Here is a 19,059-nt window from a genome sequence, read left to right on the forward strand (position 1 = left end):
CTAGCACAATGCTACAGTTTTTCCTTTTTGACAGGGGATTTTTCAGTCCCCGCGTAGATGGTGTAATTCAAATGACAACTATCTACCGAGAATGCTGAGGGTTTCTATCATCAGGTTCCCACAAGCGCTATTAGAGCATCGGAAACAAATGACGAGCCTTTATCTTTAAAGCTCACCCACGGCAGGAGGTAGAATACTACGAAATGTCATTTCCCCCCCCCCCGCCTTCAGCAGCTCTGAAGGAACGAAAATACAAGCCGCGGTTTCCAGAGCACTCCAACGTTAGGGCTGCGTTGCTCTCCCTCCAACTGATCCCGCTACCCCGTGTGGGTCCGGCCCCTCCCGGGGGGCTCTCCCCGCTTCGCCGGGGGCGCGCAGCGCGGCGGGGGCGCGCCCGGGGCTCCCGGGGCTCCCCGAGGGAGAGTCGCGCTCCCGGCCCGCCGGGGCCAGCCGGCAGCTTTCGCCTCCCTCGCAACTCCCATCACGGGGAGAGGCGAGGATGACTCGGTCTCTCAAGAATATACACAAATAGAACCCGAAGGCAGCCGCCGGTGGAAGAGAGGTGCCCGTCTCTTACCTTGCTCTGCGGGCGGCCGGGGCACCGCCGGGGGCTGGAGGAGGGATTCCCCGGCGCTGGCAGGGGCTGCGCGGGCTTCCCCGAGCACAGCGCGGCCGCCAAAGCCACGGCGAGAGGTTTGTTTTGGTCGCTCCTTACCGGGGAGGATTTTGTTCTACATTCCCGGCTCCACATCACCGCCCCCCCCAGCACGGAAAGGACCGGGGGTGGAAACACCACGGCAAAGGCATCTCCCTCCTACCCCCGGAGATGGAAAGCCGCCGAGCAAGCAGCGCGGCGAGCGGCTGGGGTGGCGGGCGGAGAGGGGGGGGGGGGGGGACCGCGGGAGGAGAGGGGGAGATAAAAGCCGACCCCGCGGTGCCCTCGCCCCACTGTAATCCCCGGCTGCATGCGAGCTGCCGGCTGCCGCCGCGGCCGCCCGTGTCTGCGGCTGTGCGCGGCGGCGGGGCGGCGGGGGGGGGGGCACGGCCGCTCCCGGACGGGGCACGCGGGGCTTCCCCCGCACCCCCTCCGCGCCCCCCGCGCCGCCCTCCGCCCGGCTGCGAGCACACCCTAACACCGCGCCCGCTGCTCCCTCACTGGCCGGGCGGGGGGTGCGCACACACATGTGCAGGCAACACAGACTCTGTACAAATGCTACAGTCAAGGGATACGCACACTCATGCACATGCATGCATACACACGTACACAGCTAACCAACCCCGGTGCGGGATGTGCGCGCACACATACACACATGCACAAACACACAACCCACGCTACCCTCCCTCAGACAGGGGATCCCCCTCTCAGGCAAGGGTTCACCCACATTAACACTCCCAAATGGAATGAGCACACCCCTTGAGACCTCCACACACACCTCCTTCACAGACAGGGAATGTATACACACACACTTCCATATATTACCTTCCTCCAACACACATAACCTCCTCACACCACCTTGTCCTGTCCGTGGTACACACACTGCACCATCCCTCCCGTCTTGTCTTTTCCCCTTCCCCAGCCCAGGCAGGGCATGGCACACAACACACAACTCATGACACAGGGGTGTTCCCCAACTCCAGCTGACAACCTGACAGCCGCAGCCCAGCCTTGCTGTTGGCAAGCAGGGGGCTTGCCGAGGGCAGAATCCCCCGGCAGAGGAGCAGTGCCCGGGGGTGAGTCAGGACCCTTCACAGGATGGGTACTCACACAGTTCTGTCATCAAGTCTTGATGGGGTAGCAGACTGCTATCAAGGCTTCAGCTACCCCTGCTGCCTCTTCCTCCCTCCCATAAGGTTTAATAGTTCTTCTTTATTGCTTTTTAATGGGAAGTCCTTCATCATTCCCAATATTGGAAGGAAGACTCTCCCTCATTCAGTGATGCCCCTCTATATTTTAGGTATCAGATTAGAAATCTGTTCTCCTTTTCAAGCTCTCTTCTCTTTCTTATGTTTCATAACAATTCCTCTGTAGCTTTGCCCTCTCTGCATTGTGTTACTTAGGCTTCATCTCATCCTACAGCTCTGAGATTCTGCCTTCAGTGTTGCACATTTCACTGCTGGGATGAAGGCTTTCAAACACAGTGTTTATCAGCTTCCTTTTTTTTTTAATTCAAAGACCTCCTAATTCTTTTGAAAGCCATCCAAGAAACAGATTGGGCAGCATTGCCACCATGATATCAATTGCAACCAACTGAAAATTAGGCTAAACTTTGAATGCTCATTTACTGTATTAATTTCTCCCCATTTTATGTATTTCCTTGCCCACTGGCTTGGAAACGGATAGATTCTGTGATTTTTAAAAGATGACCTTCTTCTCCTGGCCCTCCTTCTGAAGTTTTCTAAATGGGTACCACAGTAGTGAAAGTCCTAAGTGATGCTGATCTTAAGGTTAGTTTTCCATGGAAAACTCTGGGAGAATGCACTTTGTCTGAAACCTGGACATCTGTGACATAAACATCCATGCCTGTGATACGCAGCCTACTCTACCCTTATGGTCAGTCAGGGAAATTCTCTTCCTTATGTTATGTATGATTAAGCTCCATAGCAACCCGTCCCTCTCCTCAGATACTCCCCAGCTGAAATATAGGTATTTATGTGTTCCATACCTTCCCTCACTTCTGTGCTTATGTGTCTGTGTGTCTCATTACTAATTTTTGAACCCAATGATCAGTTTCAGCTGAATGCAAGAGGTGGCCAACACTCCTAAAGACAAATTCCTACAAATTTAAGAAAATGAAAGCAGTTGAGTGAAGAGGCTTGCTAGGCATCCCTTTGTGCACAGAGCATGGCAGCAGTGGCATGAGGAGTTCATGTGCTGTTACGTACCTCAAAATCTGCATGTATATGTCACATCAGTGAGAACAGTTCAGCTGGAGTTTGTCTTTTCTCAGTCATTGCAGCCAGTAAAGCCCATGAGATACAGCTGTAGGAAATCAGAGTTCATTCATGTGGATGCTCATGAAATAGTAGGTTCTGAGGAGCTCCAGTGCTCCTCTACTGCTTTCCATGATACATGTCTGTTTCTATAAAACACATGGAAGTGTTTTATAGAAACAGACTATGTTTTTGTGAGATTTTAATATTTGATTTTTCAGTATTTTGATAAAGGGAGACTCTCTTATTTCTGTGTCAGGCACGCACACTAATAGAACTTGCTTGTCAGAAGGAGCAGTCAATTGGCAAGTTCCTGCAGTTCTCCATCTATGCCGGTGTGCATGCTGTGTAGACACTGCTCCAGAATAAGCAATTGATCTGCTTCAAACAGGAGGAATTATTCTGAAATAAAATTTTCTTTATTGAGCTAGTGAGTCCAGAGTAAAAATAACTTTATTCTGGGAAAGAATTTTGCACAGAGGCACATTATCACATTACCTAGATACATGTTTACGTCATTGGATCTACATTATTCAATTTTCCACCACAAACAAATGCTAACTGTTCTTGGCTCACTCCTTTTCTAAGTTTGGGGCTTTTCTGTTCACAAAAACTCATCTTCTGTTCTTACACCAGTGTGTTTGAAAGTTGAAGGGAAGCCTTTCTGGTTCCTCTATTTACCAGAAAAAAATTGGCAAAATGTGTGGGCATGCTGCCAGTGTCTGGCAGACCATGTGGGAAAGATTTCCTTCAGAGGAGTTTTGCTTCGCTTGGTTAGATAAGGGGAAGAAATAAATACCTTGAATAAAAGAGAAATCTCTTTCCTACCAAACTTTTTGTTGCAGGATTATTTTCCCTCATTACAGTGGTGTTCTTCAGAGCACCTTTTATCAAGACCAGCCTCATAAACTTGATAGACCTGTTCCTTCTCACTTCATGCTTGGTTTTTGTAGACAAGCCCACTAGGTTTCTGTGAGGCAGTGCTTCCCAAATGCCTTCCTGACGTGAGAGGAGAGGACAAACAGAGGAAGGCAGGGATGGAGGAAGATGGGCAAGCATTTGGAAAGGTATAGTTATATGATATGCAGCAGGAGGATCATTCAAGATCATAAGCTAACTGTTGCAAGAAATAATTGTGCTCTCCACTACTGACCGTCTTGGCCACAGCAGTGAATTCATGTGACCCACACATTCTCTTCTTTTTGAAGAAGATTTGTGTTTGTCAGGGCCCTGAAGATACTACCAGGGCTTCTGCCCTTGCCCAGCTTCCCCTGGGGGCTCCCCCAAACCCTGCTCGTGACCAAGGACCCTATTTCAGCTCAACCCATTTTTTTCAGTCCCTATCCCACCAACACTTGATAACACTTCTCTGTGAAGAAGGGAATGATCCTCTTACAGGCTGGCTTAATGGCTATTCCTGAGTTGTAGGAATAGATATTACAATAAGTAGCAGCAACAGGTGGACTGCTGTCATCAGCATCGAAGTTGACTTGTTTGTCTAAATAAATCATTGATATTTTCCTGAGTGTAAACATCTTAGTTACTGCAAAGCCAAAATGTAATGTCAGGTGGTCTGGAAGTGTATCCCAGTTTCCCACTGATGAGTCCAACAAAAGGCAAAAAAAAGAAAGTTCTGCTCTAGAAAAGCAAACCCCACCCACTGCCCTTTCTGTCACCCAAGACCATTTGATAAAAAAACAAGTCAAACAAAGGCAGTTTCTTTGCCAAGTCTAATATTGTCTTAAAATAAATCACACTGGAAATAGCATCTGGCAATAGCATAGCCCACCACAGTTCAAACCAAGTCTGGTGTGCATTAGGAACTCCCTGAGTCATGGAATAGCTTTTGATGCTTCTTAATGAGAAGTTTGGGTTTGTTTTGTGTTTGGTTGTTTGGTTTGTTGGTGGGTTTTTTTCCCCTCTTTTTCAGGTTTTAATTTTCTTTTATTAGATTTCTCCAGCTCAGAATAACTGCAGCATACTTTCTCCAGGTCTTGGGTTCTAGAGGGACTCCTGGAAGGGTCTTCAGCTCTTCCACAGAATGCAGTGGGACAGCAGTCTCACTGGTGTTTAAAGGCTATCTTGTAGACACATCTAGGGGCTGGGTATCACAAAACCAGCAATGGAGGTGAGCAAGAACACAGCCAGGAAAGACAGGTTATAGGCAAGATACCATTGTGAGTTTTGCAGGGTTGGTTTTGTTTGTTTGTTTGTTTTTTGGCTGCTTATAAAAATTGATTCATTGTTCCTTTCTTCTCTGGGTGAAAGTTTACTATTTATTATTATTATTATTATGGACAAATCTACACAAGAAAATAGTAATCGCTGTCAGGGCTGAAATCAATTGTAGACACAACAAAACACAAACAGAAAACAAACTTGAGCTGAACAAAGGCATATCAATATGGTTACAGTTGAATCAGAGTTCTAAAAACCTGACCTATTTCAAATTTGGGCATCTCCTCATATGGAGGAGTTAAACAGATAAAATTTACTGTTTGAGTTTTGTGTCAAGCAGACAGAAGGCCTGCTGAGCGGCTCCTGGCGCTTCAGCCTGCAACACTGGGATATGGGGCTCTCCTTAGTGTAATAAGATGGTGATGATTTCCACGAACACAGCATTTTTTTAACCTCCTGTAATGGGTTACTTTAGCTTATGTTTTGATAAAAAAATAAATAAAATGATAGTTTGTAATGTAATCTTCATAGACTTTTTTTAAACATGAGCTGAATGTTAATCCTCTCTGTCAATTAAAATGTTATCTGGTGTTATTCACAGACCTTTAAACTGGGATCTCTTATTTTGGACCCACGCCAGATCACAACTTGAGAAATGATTCAGCTTTACTCATTAGCTCCAGGTAGGTTATGCCCGGTTATGGCCCAGGTTTAAACTTGCTCAACTATTGCTTTCTAGAAGTTGCAGTAGCTTGGTCCAAGTTTATGACAAAAGGGCAGTCAAATGAAACCTAATCTTGTCACTCTAAAGACCTGATTATTTCCTGATTATATTATATAGGGAGAGCCAGGGGATGCTTATACAAAAGGTATACTTAGCATGAGGCTTGTCTAGCTTTGAACTCTGCAAGCTTTGCAGTGCCAAAATGTTTTTCCCTAAATACCATCTCTGAGGAGATGGCTTTTGTGTCTTTGGAAGCATTCACTGCATCTTCTACAGTGCTTGCTGCTGTGGTGTGTAGCACTGAGCAGGCAGGTAGGGCTGACAGCGTGGGCTTCTTCGCCTTCCCTGGGGAGGCAGAGCCACACAAGCAGAGGTCTCCATTTCCAGGAGGGCTGTTATGGAAGAAACATTTTCTGATCTTCGTTGAAGGTCTGTGGTACCTGTCTGGGGTTTATGCAGCAGACAGCAATTTGGCTGCCTTTCCTCAGTCTGTCTAAATGGGAGTCAAGATTTTCAGGCATTTTGCTTCAGATTATTTCTGCTGTATGTCAAATATGATTTAGTGATAATTAAAAGTATTTTGTCACAATAATTTTCACTAATGCTGAAGGCATTTTTTGCACAGGTTGAAGCTGAAGGAAAATGGCAAGGACTGGAAGAAGGGATGTTCAACAGCCACTCAGAATTACCAGCTAAATACCTCTCTTTATTAGCAAGGGAGAATTAAACATGCAGGAGCAGAGGATTTTGCAATGGGAAGAAGCTGGTTGCAGAGAGAGGAGGATCAGACTGTGATTAGTTGTGAGAGGTATGAAGCTTCTAATTATAAGAGCAATCCCCTTGCTCCTCCCCTGCAGCCGGGTAGAAGAGGATAGAGGCTCTGAGCAGAGAGATAGTGCCCAGCACTTGGGAGGAGAGCTTCCTCCATACCTTGTACTCTAACAGGCTCTTGGGGGAGCTACAGGGAGAGTAATTTTCCAGAAACACAGTTTGAGGCTTTCCCTGGGCAGTGCAGTTCTGCAGGTACCTGGACACTGAGCTGTGCACAGGCAGCAGTGTGGTCATGCTCTAATGTGGCAGGAAGTGGGGAGTAAGCTTCCCAGAGATTAGACTGAAGGTGTTCTCAACACATCTGATAAACTTGTGCTGCTGATAAATATGATAAATTACATGCGGATAATTAGTTTAAAACTTATTGTACTCGCAAGTGAAGCGTTAGGCCTCGGAGCGCTCATTCCCATCATTTTTCATTTTTGACTCATTCCCCATGGATTAAATCTCAGGACTGAGATGCAGAGAACCTGTGGACATAACCTCTTTTAATCAGATGTCTTGATATCACTAGCAAACCATGACCCATTATTAAGCCCATGTCTCTCCAACTGTGAATATAACACATTGCTTAGAACATAGTTCTGCTCTGGCTTGCAGCACCAAACAATTCAGCTATTTTTCAGGGTTTATGCAGACTTATTTTTTTTTTTCTTATAGGATTGTATATGAATCTGACAAAGTAATAAGCTAACCTACTTGCTTTTTTCTTTAGCCTTCACCCCAAAAGTTACTACAGCCTTTTTATCCTTTGTAATGTCTGGAAGACAGTACTGTTGTGATGAGTAAATGAGGCCCTTAGCCCAGGTGGAACCTCCTTGAAGACAAAGTTGTTAGCAGGTAATGATTTCCATTTATAAACTCGTTTTTGGAAAGAATCATGTGTTTTCTTAAAGCTGTCTGAAAAGCAAGAGTTTCCTGTTTGTGAGAACTCTTGCTTTTTCCAACCTGAGTGGCAGCAGTTCAACTAACAAAAATGCCAACTTCCCTGAAAAAATGCGGACAGATTCAGTGGTGGAGGGTGAACCCTTCCTGGACACAAGCACAGGATGTATGAGCTCGAAAGCTTGGAGAGTGAGGAGTTCCACTGGCTTCCACCTCCCTGCTGCAAAACTGCAGGAAAGCTCTGATTAGGTGGATGGTTCCCAGGGCCCTGTGTCAGATACATCTGAAAGTAGAGCAGTATATGAGCAGTATATGAGGTCAGCTCTAGCGTGAGGGAAGCCGGAGACTTACCAATCAGATTGCTTGAGACATGGCAATGAAATAACAACTGCTAAGAGACTGACTTTCTGGAATAATTTTCTAAGTCATGCACAGGTTTAGAGTTTCTTATTGTGCGAGTATGTGTTGCTGCTCTGCTTTAGATTCTGCATACCTGAAGATGCTGGCTCTGTGGGGGTGATTAATACCATGCAGTGCTATTGAAGTCAAGGAAATATAACTTTTTTTAAAATTACATGTCAAGTCCTCAGGCTTCCTTGCAGTATATCAAGTCTCAATTGGCAGGTTACATGCCCTAATCTCGTCTGAAATATTTCATTAAACGTTTTTATATTTAATATAGCTGGTTTTTAAATTCCTGTAGTGCTGGATAAATGGCATTATGTTTAAGAAACCCCACCTTGGAGGTGTAAATTTACATATTCACATTTTCCTAAATTGGCTAGAACATATTTCTCATTGTTCCCATTAAAAACTAATAAAAAAAACCAACAAACCAACAAATAACAAACTCTAAAACTCTTACGCTTAATTTGCTTTGCAAATTATCAGCAGAATCAAAAAAAACCCTGCATAGATACCACAATGAAACATAGTGTTTTGAGGAATATGAACTTACATGGTGACTTAAATATGGAAGCTAATTAAGACTGGAAGTAGAGTTGTGGAACTTCATATTCTTACTGTAGGTTAAACAGGAGTCTTTTTAGGTGGCTCTTGTTATATGTTTTAGGGACCTTTATCTCTAGCTACCTTCTGCTATACTTGAAATTTATTTCCACAAGCTTTGCCACTTCACGCTCCTGAAATACTCCTTATCTTGCATATGTACACTCAGTATCCTCCATCCATTGTGTCCTGTTCCCTAGCTGCTAGTGATATACACTGTGGGTGATTCTGAACTCTACATGCTGAAAGGCCAATGTTTCCACTAAATTAAGCAAATGACGGTAAAGGTGTATTGCAGAGGCACTAATGTGGGTTCCTCTCCTCTGATGTCACTATTTTTCATGAAAGTTGGTGTTTTGAAATAGTCTAATGGAGTTAGAAGCAATGGAGAAGAGATTGTAGTGAGAAAATGCATCTGAAAGGCAAAGATTTTTTCCTAGGAAGCCAAGCTGAGCTGTCATATGCAGAGCTGAGCAGGCAGAAGTGTTCAGTGGACCCTCTTGCTCACTGCCATCTGAATACTTGCTTGCATTGCTGCAAAGTGACTTTGAAGAATGTGGGGAATTCTGCTAGATCTGGTTTGAAAGATATTATGTTCATTTTCCATGGATGGAGGTGACTGGTGAAGATGCAAGTAGCGGGAAATCAGGCCCAGTCGACTTCTGTGATTATTATTAATTTGCTTATTAATTGAATTTACTTGTAAATGACTTAGACAAATATTCCAGTTTATGAATTGTTTGTCTGGGGCATAATTCCTGCTTTAAATGCTCATTATTCATACTTGCTATTTGCTTAGTGTTTTGGGATCATGGCAATGCATTGTGGGTCTCATGATATAATTTTGCTCCCTCGCTAGGCAGATCTCAAACCTGCCAAAGACTCAGGCCGGCAACATGAGCCTTGCACTGTAGCACCCTGCTTTCTGCCACTTTTCTGTCCATCATTTCTGTGTTCTGTTGTTGTTCATTCAATAGACTACTCTGCTAACTGTTGTCATTATTAGTGCTATTTTCCATCAAAAGCTCCTCGTCATATTGAAGTGTGCCCAGACAGCTGTAGTTGCTATCATAGAACTGTTTGAGCTCATGGATGATGTGAATAGCTGCATGTTTATGGCCTTTTCCATATATTTTGGCATATACATGTTTTCTTCCAGTATATTTATGTAAAAATAACTGCTGCAAATGCAAATATGGTAATCTGCAGTACCATATTTTTAACCCTTCAATAATAAATCACAGTACTTGCATGTCATATATGCCAGTAGAAATACACAGGGCATAATGTGTGCAGCTATGAAGCAGCAATCCTGGTTTTCTCTGCATTCATACCATTGAGAATTCACTTCCGCTATCACTAGGATTTTCATTGAGAAAGCATTTGTGCAAATAAGTCATATCACAAGTTCAAAGCATTCCTTGAATGATTCTAGCAAATCTGTTACTAAGAGGCCACATAATTTTGCTTTCAAAGTTAAATCAGATGGGTTGTGTTGTATTGGTCGTGAGCATGCAGTTCATATTGGACATAGCTTTGCCTCCAGCTCTTGTGTGCACTGGTCGTAAGAGAGACCAGGTTCGTAAGAGTACCAAACATGCCACACAGTTGCATGTCAAAGCAAATTATTAGGCAGAAAAACCCTGTGATAGTGAAAACGTTACATTTGCATTTGGTCTGTATTGAAGACTTGAATAAGACTATGATAGTAATTGAGCTCATCACAAAGAAGACTAAAAGCCTATGTGTCCATTTGAGGCAGAAGGAGACTGTGGTTGTGGGGAAGGAGACTTATTTAAGGTCACTGATAGCTTGATCCACACACAGAACATGTTTCAGGGGGACAGAACAAGCCACTGGATGTTACAGTGAATACACTCTCTCTTTTATTCTCAAAGACAGAGGTTAATATTAGGTGTGTTACATAAAATGTGGCTAATATACTAGAACCAATTATTGGACTTGAATTTTTAATTTTACAGGAAAACACAAGATTCAGATACTAAATGGGTTTTACAGTACTGCCAACTGAATATACATGATCTTCAGACTGATGAATGGTTGTGGCACTCCATTAGGTCATGAACTTGTGCATCAAGCTAGGGTATTCAGGGCGAGCCCTCAGCAGAAACTATCAAATAGACACTTCTATCTCTTGAAGAACCACTTGTTTAGAAAATTAAACCATTTTTCAAAGGAATTCCTGCCGTCATTTAAAGGCTTCAATCTCTTTCTTTCCCCATATCAGAGATTGACTTTCTCTGAAATAAAAAGTAAACCAAAGCAGACAAAGAAGCAGAATAACAAGATCTGTTTCTATTTCTGTAAACCAGACGTAATTTTAAAAGTCCACATTTGTTGAAAACAGGTGGATTAGCTGAAGCCAAAATCTACAATACTGGACTTCTGGTTGGATGCCTCAATAAGTACAATCCTTTTCATCTCTAATTTCCCAGTTATTTTGTATGAATAGGAGCAACATATTAACCTCTTTAGAAGGAGAATGCTTCCTGGAAAATACTTTATCTCTTTCAGTTATTACTATTGAAAATGTCTGAGGGTTCTCACCATCTGAATATTTTAAGCAGGTTCACTCAGAGTAATGCAGATTGGCATTATTCTATTTAGCTTCTTTTAGCAGAATAATCCTCTACTGAGTGAAAAGCCCTAAGGCAGCAGCTGGTTCCAGTTTTGTAAGAAAATCTTGTGGTTTCCATCAGATAATAGGAAAAAAAAAAAAGCTGTAGCTATGGAAAAAGCTGCAGTTTGTGCTACCAGATGCTGCAGAAGTCACCATAGAGAAGCCCTTAGAAATATCCAGTTTACAGAAAAGACTTGTCATGAACACTGCAATTTAGATTCAGTACTAATGATCAGACACAGATCTTCAGGACGTTGGGCTTCATTGGTTCTGGTGTTTGAAGAATTGATTTTTGCTGCATTGTCTCTAAGCAAAAAATATGCTAAATGCCACTTATGCTTTTCTTTCTGATATAAACCAAAAATGTCTCCAGATGCATCTAAAGGAGCAGCTACATATCTGATTTGGCTGGTGTACAGGGATTTGGCATTGATAGCTCCAAGACATATGGGACTGGGCTGTTGTAAGGACTGGGTCCAACTTGAGGAATCCTTCACACCCCTCCACTCCTCACATCACCTGCATTCACATGAGATGGGGTGCACTGGTTTTCTTTCTCTAACTGCACAGGCCATCTCATTTCCAATAGAAATATATCTACATAGTGCAGCAAAAGCATTCAGATCACTGTAGCCACAGTGCTGAGGTACATTAGCATGGCTGGACAGCTTTCAATACAGGACAGAGCTCTGGTATTGCATATACCACATAGCTATAATTTATTTTGTGGTTCCACACTATGTCCTGGCTTCAGGATAAGTATGAGACTCAAAGGTAAAATCTTACTGAATCATAGTTTAAGTGGTGGTATTTAAATTGATTTTCACTGAACAAGAATGTCCTCAGCATAATGAGCTGCTGCTTACACAACACAGCTACTGTCATGCTGCAACTGAGGCTGCCACCGGTGCTAGTTAGATTAGAGATATCAAACCATTATTCAGGCCATACTGAGCTCCTAAATAAGAAACATTCTTGCCTGCCTTCCTTTTAACACAAGTTTTTCAATTTAAATGTTTTAAATGTGATCAAAATGTCTCATTCTCCTGAATGGCTTCTTAGCTAAACTGTTTAGTTTTTAGAAAGAAAGATGCCTGTGAGAACTATATAAGCAGGACAGAGCATATAAACTGGAACAAATTAATACCTCAGTTAAATGCACTTAAAGTTCACCGTAATGATAAATGGTTAACTTTATCTTAAGCTTTCAAAAGTGCCTCAATAACGGTGTATTAAGTTAAGAAGATTTTTTGTATATTCTAGATTGGCAGATGCTCATTAAAAGTATCCAGTTATTAAGGATGTATGCATGTTCTCAAGTTCTTTAAAGATTAATGGTTGCACATATGCATCTGCCTTCCTACAGAAAAAAAAAAAAAAACAGTCCTTCCTTATACTTCAGCAGGAAATATATTTTTGGTATGCTCAGTTTTGTAGGCTTCTTTAGTTGGCCCAGTCTCATTACTGGACTCCAAGCTACAGAAAAGGGTTATGCTTTTATATATTTAGATAAGTGATCTGGCACAATCTGGCTGTCCTCCTAGATTACATACATTATTACTTTTTTGAGCTTCCTTACTGCATTGTCTAATGAACTGTACCAGTACATTGGCTCAATGTGGTATTAAATCAGTCAGGGCAAAGATTTGTTAGTTGGGCCCTAAGCCCCCGCTGTGCTACCAATTCAAAGCCACTCTGCAAGTGACAGAGGTGCACACAGCACAGCGACAGCTTCCAGCAAGGGAAAGCTGTCATGCTGGCTCTTAAGGCACTGTGGCAGGCATTAGACACACCATCGAAGGACAGAACATATGTGTAGTATGAGGAGTCACAGCTGTCTTGAAGCTTTTGATTAGCTACATAAATATATTTATGTCTTAGCAACTCTAACATAGTAGAGGCTGGAAGCTGCTGAAACTCATGCTGGCATGCTCACACATGCTTTTACTGGAGCCATGTGGTGCACTCCTTGGACACAACAAGGAAATGAGTTTAATATGTTTAGCAGGGCATCTACATAAACATTACATTTTTGTGAGTAGTAGATTAAAAAAAAATGCCCACTTGAAACCCATTTTCTCAATTTTTTTTTTCATTATGCATGAAACAGATGAGATAGATAACATTAATATGAATTTATGATGTGTGATATGTTTTATGATACATTAAATGTTTGGGCATCACAAGAAGGAACTGAATCAGGCCTCTTATCCTTCTAAGTGTTTTGTATGTGTCCCCTAATTTGTGATAGGTGCTGTTGTGTTCAGGATAGAGATATGTTAGCATCACTTATGACTTTTGGACCTCTTTAAGACCTGTGTCTTGGTCTCTACTATTGTACTCAATTAGCTGAAGAATGTATGGACAGTATCATGACACAGAAAATAAGCCTTGATTACAGAGAGTTTAGTTTGTGGAATAAATTTTTCTGGCTTGAAAGCAGAATAATTTGATTAATTCCACTATCAATACTGTGCCCTTACATATGTAATGTATATGTAAATATAGGTGCAATCTGTGAAATGGCAGGTACTGATAAAGATGTCAGCTTCATTAGTCAAATAATCTGAGTTCAAGGTTGGTAATGAATCATTTCTTCCATTATCCTTCATACCCACTTCTTGGAGTTTAGCAGGAAATTAGACTCTCTTTGAAACAAAAAACAAAACAAAACAAAAAACAAACAAAGAAAAAAAAAAGAAGTCACAAAAATAATCCAAAATTCCCTTTTTTTCTCACTGATGCTCAGAAGCAGCATCTCCTCATTCCATTCACATACATTAACAGGAATTTAGCATTTATGTATTGATGGTGAGTGTCTTCTGTTGCTTCTTTGGCTTGATTTGTCATGGGAATGTATCACTGCTTTACCTAAGACAGACTTGTTGCAACTGTGCCCTTCCTGGTGCTGTTCTTGTTATATAATTGGCTTAATGCCTTGACCATTGTTGCAGGACTGAAGTTTAGACTTCGCTGTGTGGTTTTAACCATTTTACTGAAGCTTCATGATAACAGTTGCACATATTTTTTTCTTTCTCTCATTTTAAAGCCCTGGAATCAGATTTCAGGCAGGCAGCTGAATTTGCAGAGGTTGGTGTGGTGTACAGATATGCTTATGGCTCATTTTCTCCTAAGTGTGGGAGAAGCTCCTTTCCGGTTCAATTTACAGCACTTGCGACACTGCCTCAGTCTCAGACATAAGGAGACCAAAATGCAAGATGTGCTTATTGTGTTCCTCCCATCTCATCAGGAGTTGGTTGGAATTACTGTGCATGCCTCCAAATCAGATTTGGTGGATCAAAAAAAAACCCCAAAATCCCAGCATGGTAAATTATAGAATTCCTAGGAGTGAGGCTGGCAAAAAAAAAAAAAAAAAAAAAAATAAAAGGGATATTTTGCTATGAACATTTCTCCTTTTTCCTTTGAAAGCAGGGGGGCAAACTTCCAGTGTTTCATATATTATCCTTTTTCCTAGTTACACCAAATATTTGCTGCCTTCCAAAGGAAAAAGTTAATGCCCAGGGAAACTGTGTTTTCAGATTCTAAGAGGCAGATTATTGGACTGTTGTCCCTGTAATAAAATTCAGTACATCAAGTGAATGACTTGTTGTTTAGTGAAACATGGCACAACATCGATTGAAGCTACCCATTAAGTCAAGACATCAAACATACCCTTGTGACACTGCACTAGGAAGCACTGTTGAAATTGCAAAACTTGCTCGTAATAGCAACCGAGCACAAGATAAACATCGTCCTTAACTCATGCCATAGTGACATTAATGGTTCATGATATCACGCAGTGATCAAAGCCTTCAGGGAAGACATACACTCAAAGGGACAATTTTCTTGGTGATCCATATCCATTTTTTATTGAAAAAAGTACACCAGATTTGAAATTGAATGGATGTTTACTTTAAAATATCCAGAGAAATTCTGATCTATGGGCTCTTTTATTGTCTTTTAAAGCTTCATAAAAACCTAACCCCTGATGGCTCTAAACACAAGAGCCATCAGAGTGTTTTGTCAATTAACTGTTATAACAAAAAAATAAAACCCAAACAAATAATTACATTACTATGATACTGTAAGAGTTTTTTCTGAACCTAAATTTATAAATGCATGGAAAAATTCAGACTGTGATCAGGGCCCTGATCTTGCAAGCCTTATTTAAATACTCCTGTACACAAAGATTCTTGAGTGAATCTTGACTGGGTCACTAAGAAGCCAAATAGTCAGGGTCCAATTCCCTTCATGTAGATGCCAGCGAAGTGCCAGCTGCCTAGTTGTGTTCCTAAGGTGGTTTTATCTGATAGCTGATGGGCTGTACTATCATTTGTCATTATTGTAAAGAAAAGTCAGATTTAAATTCAGCCCAGAGTTTGAGGACTTTGCACAGACACCCTGCCTTTCTCCCCATCTGGCCATCACCATCCATCTAATGGCTCTGCTTATGTGTTGGGAACATTTTGGCAAGATGGCAACCCACAACAGGTATCCCATCCATAACAATCCTCTACTAACATTCTTACAATTTTCCAAACTAGCCAGAAGAGATCTCTTCCCAAACCAGGTTTTACAGCTGGTACAAATGTAGCTTTGCCATGGCTCCTATGGCAATCATGTCGGACCTTTGTGTGTTATTTAATGTCATTCTAATCCATACTTCTGGCTGAAAGCAGAGATTGTAGAATTGCCAAACAGTAACACCTCAGTACTAAATTGAGCCACAATGCTTTTTACATGTCTAGTTTCACATGTCAGGTGCGCAAATTTGGTACACTTAAAATGACTGGTGCCTCCATACCTTTTGATAACTGTTCATTCACTTCATACATAAATACTGGTTTGAGGCTTTACTCAGAGTCTTCAGAAGCAGTTTACTTCCCTCAGGGGAAGGCAGTACCATGAAATGCAACTCTGATTCTTCATGGAATTTTAATCCTTTGGGGAAAAACATTACCAATCAAATTAAATAATGTTTTCTTTGTATATAAAAGAGACTAAATTATCTCACTACAGTCACTGAATTTAAAGTTTTACTTAGTAGAAACTTTCTGTTTTGCCTGCCAATACTTCATGAAGGGTCCAAATGTTTTATTAGTTGAAATCTGTGATAGATAAAATAAGCCTTCAATTTAGTGGTAGAAATAAGCTACACACAGGATTCCCTTGCTTATATATATATGAAGGTGTTAAAAAAAACCCCAAACTCTCCCTTATATATTCATAGAAGCACCAAGCATCAAAATCTTCTGATTGCATCATAAATAACACTTTGAAAATACTGGTAATTTCAAGGGATACTCCGTATCTAGGACAGGGGTAAAGTAGTGTCATATTTATGTTTGCAGTCTTGTCACTCTATTATCATCTTATTTGAATAGCTCAACAATAAATATTGCCATTTATTCGTATATATTATGTGGCTATTATATAGCCATATATCATCTGAAGAGCAGCTTGCTAAGAAAGATCTCACAGGTCTTCAAAATACTTGATATCCCCCTGTAAACTGAAAATGCAAATGTCTGCACAGAAATATTTGTCTGGAGACAAATGCAGTTTCCTAGCACCTATCTTCAATACATCATCTCTGGTGCTTGGTAATAGCATAGAACAAGAAGTGCCATGGGAGATACTACAATCTAAATAAGCCAATAATAAGAGCAATCTGTAGGGAAACAGCACAGTAATTAAGACCCAGAGAATTCTGACATTCCCTTGAGTGGCTGGTGAACTGTAATAACCATTCTGTTTTGCACATGCAGCTGAAGAGAGGACATCAGTGAAACCGCAGATTGAAAATGTCAGTGCACCACTCATTCAGAACCATTGCTCAGTAGTGGACTCTGCAGGTTACATACAAGCAATGGAAGGGGATTCCCAGCTTTGGAGGAATTTGTCTGGAGATGAACACCTGTCTGCATTTTAACTGTTCTCTTGAGTGTCTCCTCGTCTCCTCTCCAGTGTACACACACACACTTTGTGATTAGTAACAAATAACTCCAGACTATTGTTACTCAAGCAGACCATGAGTTTAAAGAATGATTTATTTACACCTTCTTCTTCTTTTCATGATTGTCGCTTCCAGAAATAGTTTTCTTATTTTAACGCACACATGGTTTAATATAGTGAAGCATTTTGTAGGCATAGCCAGGGACTAAATATTAAAATGCATTCTCACCGAGTAATTTAAATCACCAGCAGATACCATGGTGGTAGAAAAACATCATCGACCACTCATTGCAGTTCATATTTTTCTGAGCTTTATTTGGTTTGTGCTGAAGTCATTGCAAATATATATATTAACACAGAGTGAGTAAACTGACACTCCAAATTATCATCTGGGAGATGCAAATAGTATTTTGGAAGGAAAAAAACTCACATCTTTGTTACATAAAAATGCCTCAAAGTGGCACTGGAGGAAGAAATGATAGAAGTGATAATGATTAACATATCTGGAAGCTGGGAAATTCTTTATGATATACAGTGAAATCCCAGAAGAAAAATGAAAAGAGGTTGAGAACTAACATATTTAGATAGCAAACTGAAGATATAATCTATGATAGATAGGTATGTCAGAAGCAGAAGTGTTTTATGAGGTATTACGCTTCTGTGTTTTATTTAATGCCAGATCTCAAAAGCTAAGGTTAAAATGCTAGAGGTTTTAGGAGGTGCCATTCTGCATTGATTGATATAATAATATTAATTCCCAGTCTCTTGATTAGTGATGCCAAACTTTCTCTGGCATTACCAGGAATCAGCTCATCTGTGACCCTCCTAACTCTTGGTCAAAATACCAATATTTTTGTAAGAAATACAATACATATATTAGAAGACATAGTAAATTTTCAGAATGATAACCTTAAAAAACTATATCCAGAAGATTTTCTTGGAGGCAAATATAATTTTTGTGGGGTTTTTTTTCTGTTTCAATGTCTTCTGATATGGACACGAATTGCCTAATTTTGAAAATGTTTCTGCAAAGCCATATGGAAGTTCATACCAAGTGCGCCATTCATACCTATACTCTCAGTTCTAACAAAAATCTTGCTGGTGGACTCCACTGCGTACAAAATGTCTCCAACCTCCCATCTTGCTGGACAACTCAAGTGAAGTATCTTTCACAGTGCACCTGGGAGCCAGGTTGCCCCACTTTCCACAAAACAGGGATATAAGATCTCATAAGTATGGGTTTTCATCACTTTTTTGATTTTCTTGTTTTGTCTGAAAGTCACTGTAATTTTCCACATAAAAAGTATGGAAGATGATGTTCAGAAAAGAAGATCTTTCCTAAAATTGTCAGTAAAATTTTCCAGCTGTCTCTAGCATTCGCATTGTCATGGATTACATTTTGGGAGAGAACTTGTGTGCTACTTCCTTTGTGGGAAGCAATTAATATTTTTTGCTAATGGACATTATGCATCTGTAAAATCCACAAAAGCCATTCCAATAACTTTACAGTCTGCTGAAACCAGACTAGAATTTGACCCATTATTCTTTATGGGTGAAGAGGAGAATAATGCCTTATGTTGTCATAAGCAAATTATTTGTAGCTATTGACACCAAAATCAGCTGCAGCCATAGGCATTTGGCTGCATGCTTATTAAACATTAATATTTTTGTCAACAGATGGATTTTGTACTCCTGACATCCTGACAAGTCACTAGAATGAATCTGAAGATTCCCAGCCATAAAACAATCCAGTTTTAACCTTGGTTATTTAAAAAAAACCCACAGTTTAAAAAGCATGAGTGCAACGATGCTTAATGCAAACGCCTCACAGTGTGTGTTACCTGGTAACCAAATGGATGGCATGTTGGAGAGGGAAATGACAACAGCAATTGAACATATGCCAGAT

The 19,059-nt window shown here is 41.1% G+C and overlaps 1 protein-coding gene across 1 annotated transcript in view; it reads right to left on the bottom strand.

Moving 5' to 3' along the window:
- The window catches only part of KCNB2 (potassium voltage-gated channel subfamily B member 2), a 189,690-nt gene extending 188,628 nt beyond the window's left edge, over window positions 1-1,062 (bottom strand). Inside the window, exon 1 of the mRNA XM_062633198.1 lies at window positions 578-1,062. The gene's annotated coding sequence lies outside the window, so the exon portion shown is untranslated. The remainder of the gene's footprint in view (window positions 1-577) is intronic.
- Between the last annotated feature and the right edge of the window lie 17,997 nt (window positions 1,063-19,059).

The sequence above is a fragment of the Pezoporus occidentalis genome, unplaced genomic scaffold, assembly GCF_034315485.1.
Source record: "Pezoporus occidentalis ecotype Australia unplaced genomic scaffold, CSIRO_AGI_Poc_V1 ctg4, whole genome shotgun sequence".
In the NCBI taxonomy this organism is placed as follows: Eukaryota; Metazoa; Chordata; class Aves; order Psittaciformes; family Psittacidae; genus Pezoporus; species Pezoporus occidentalis.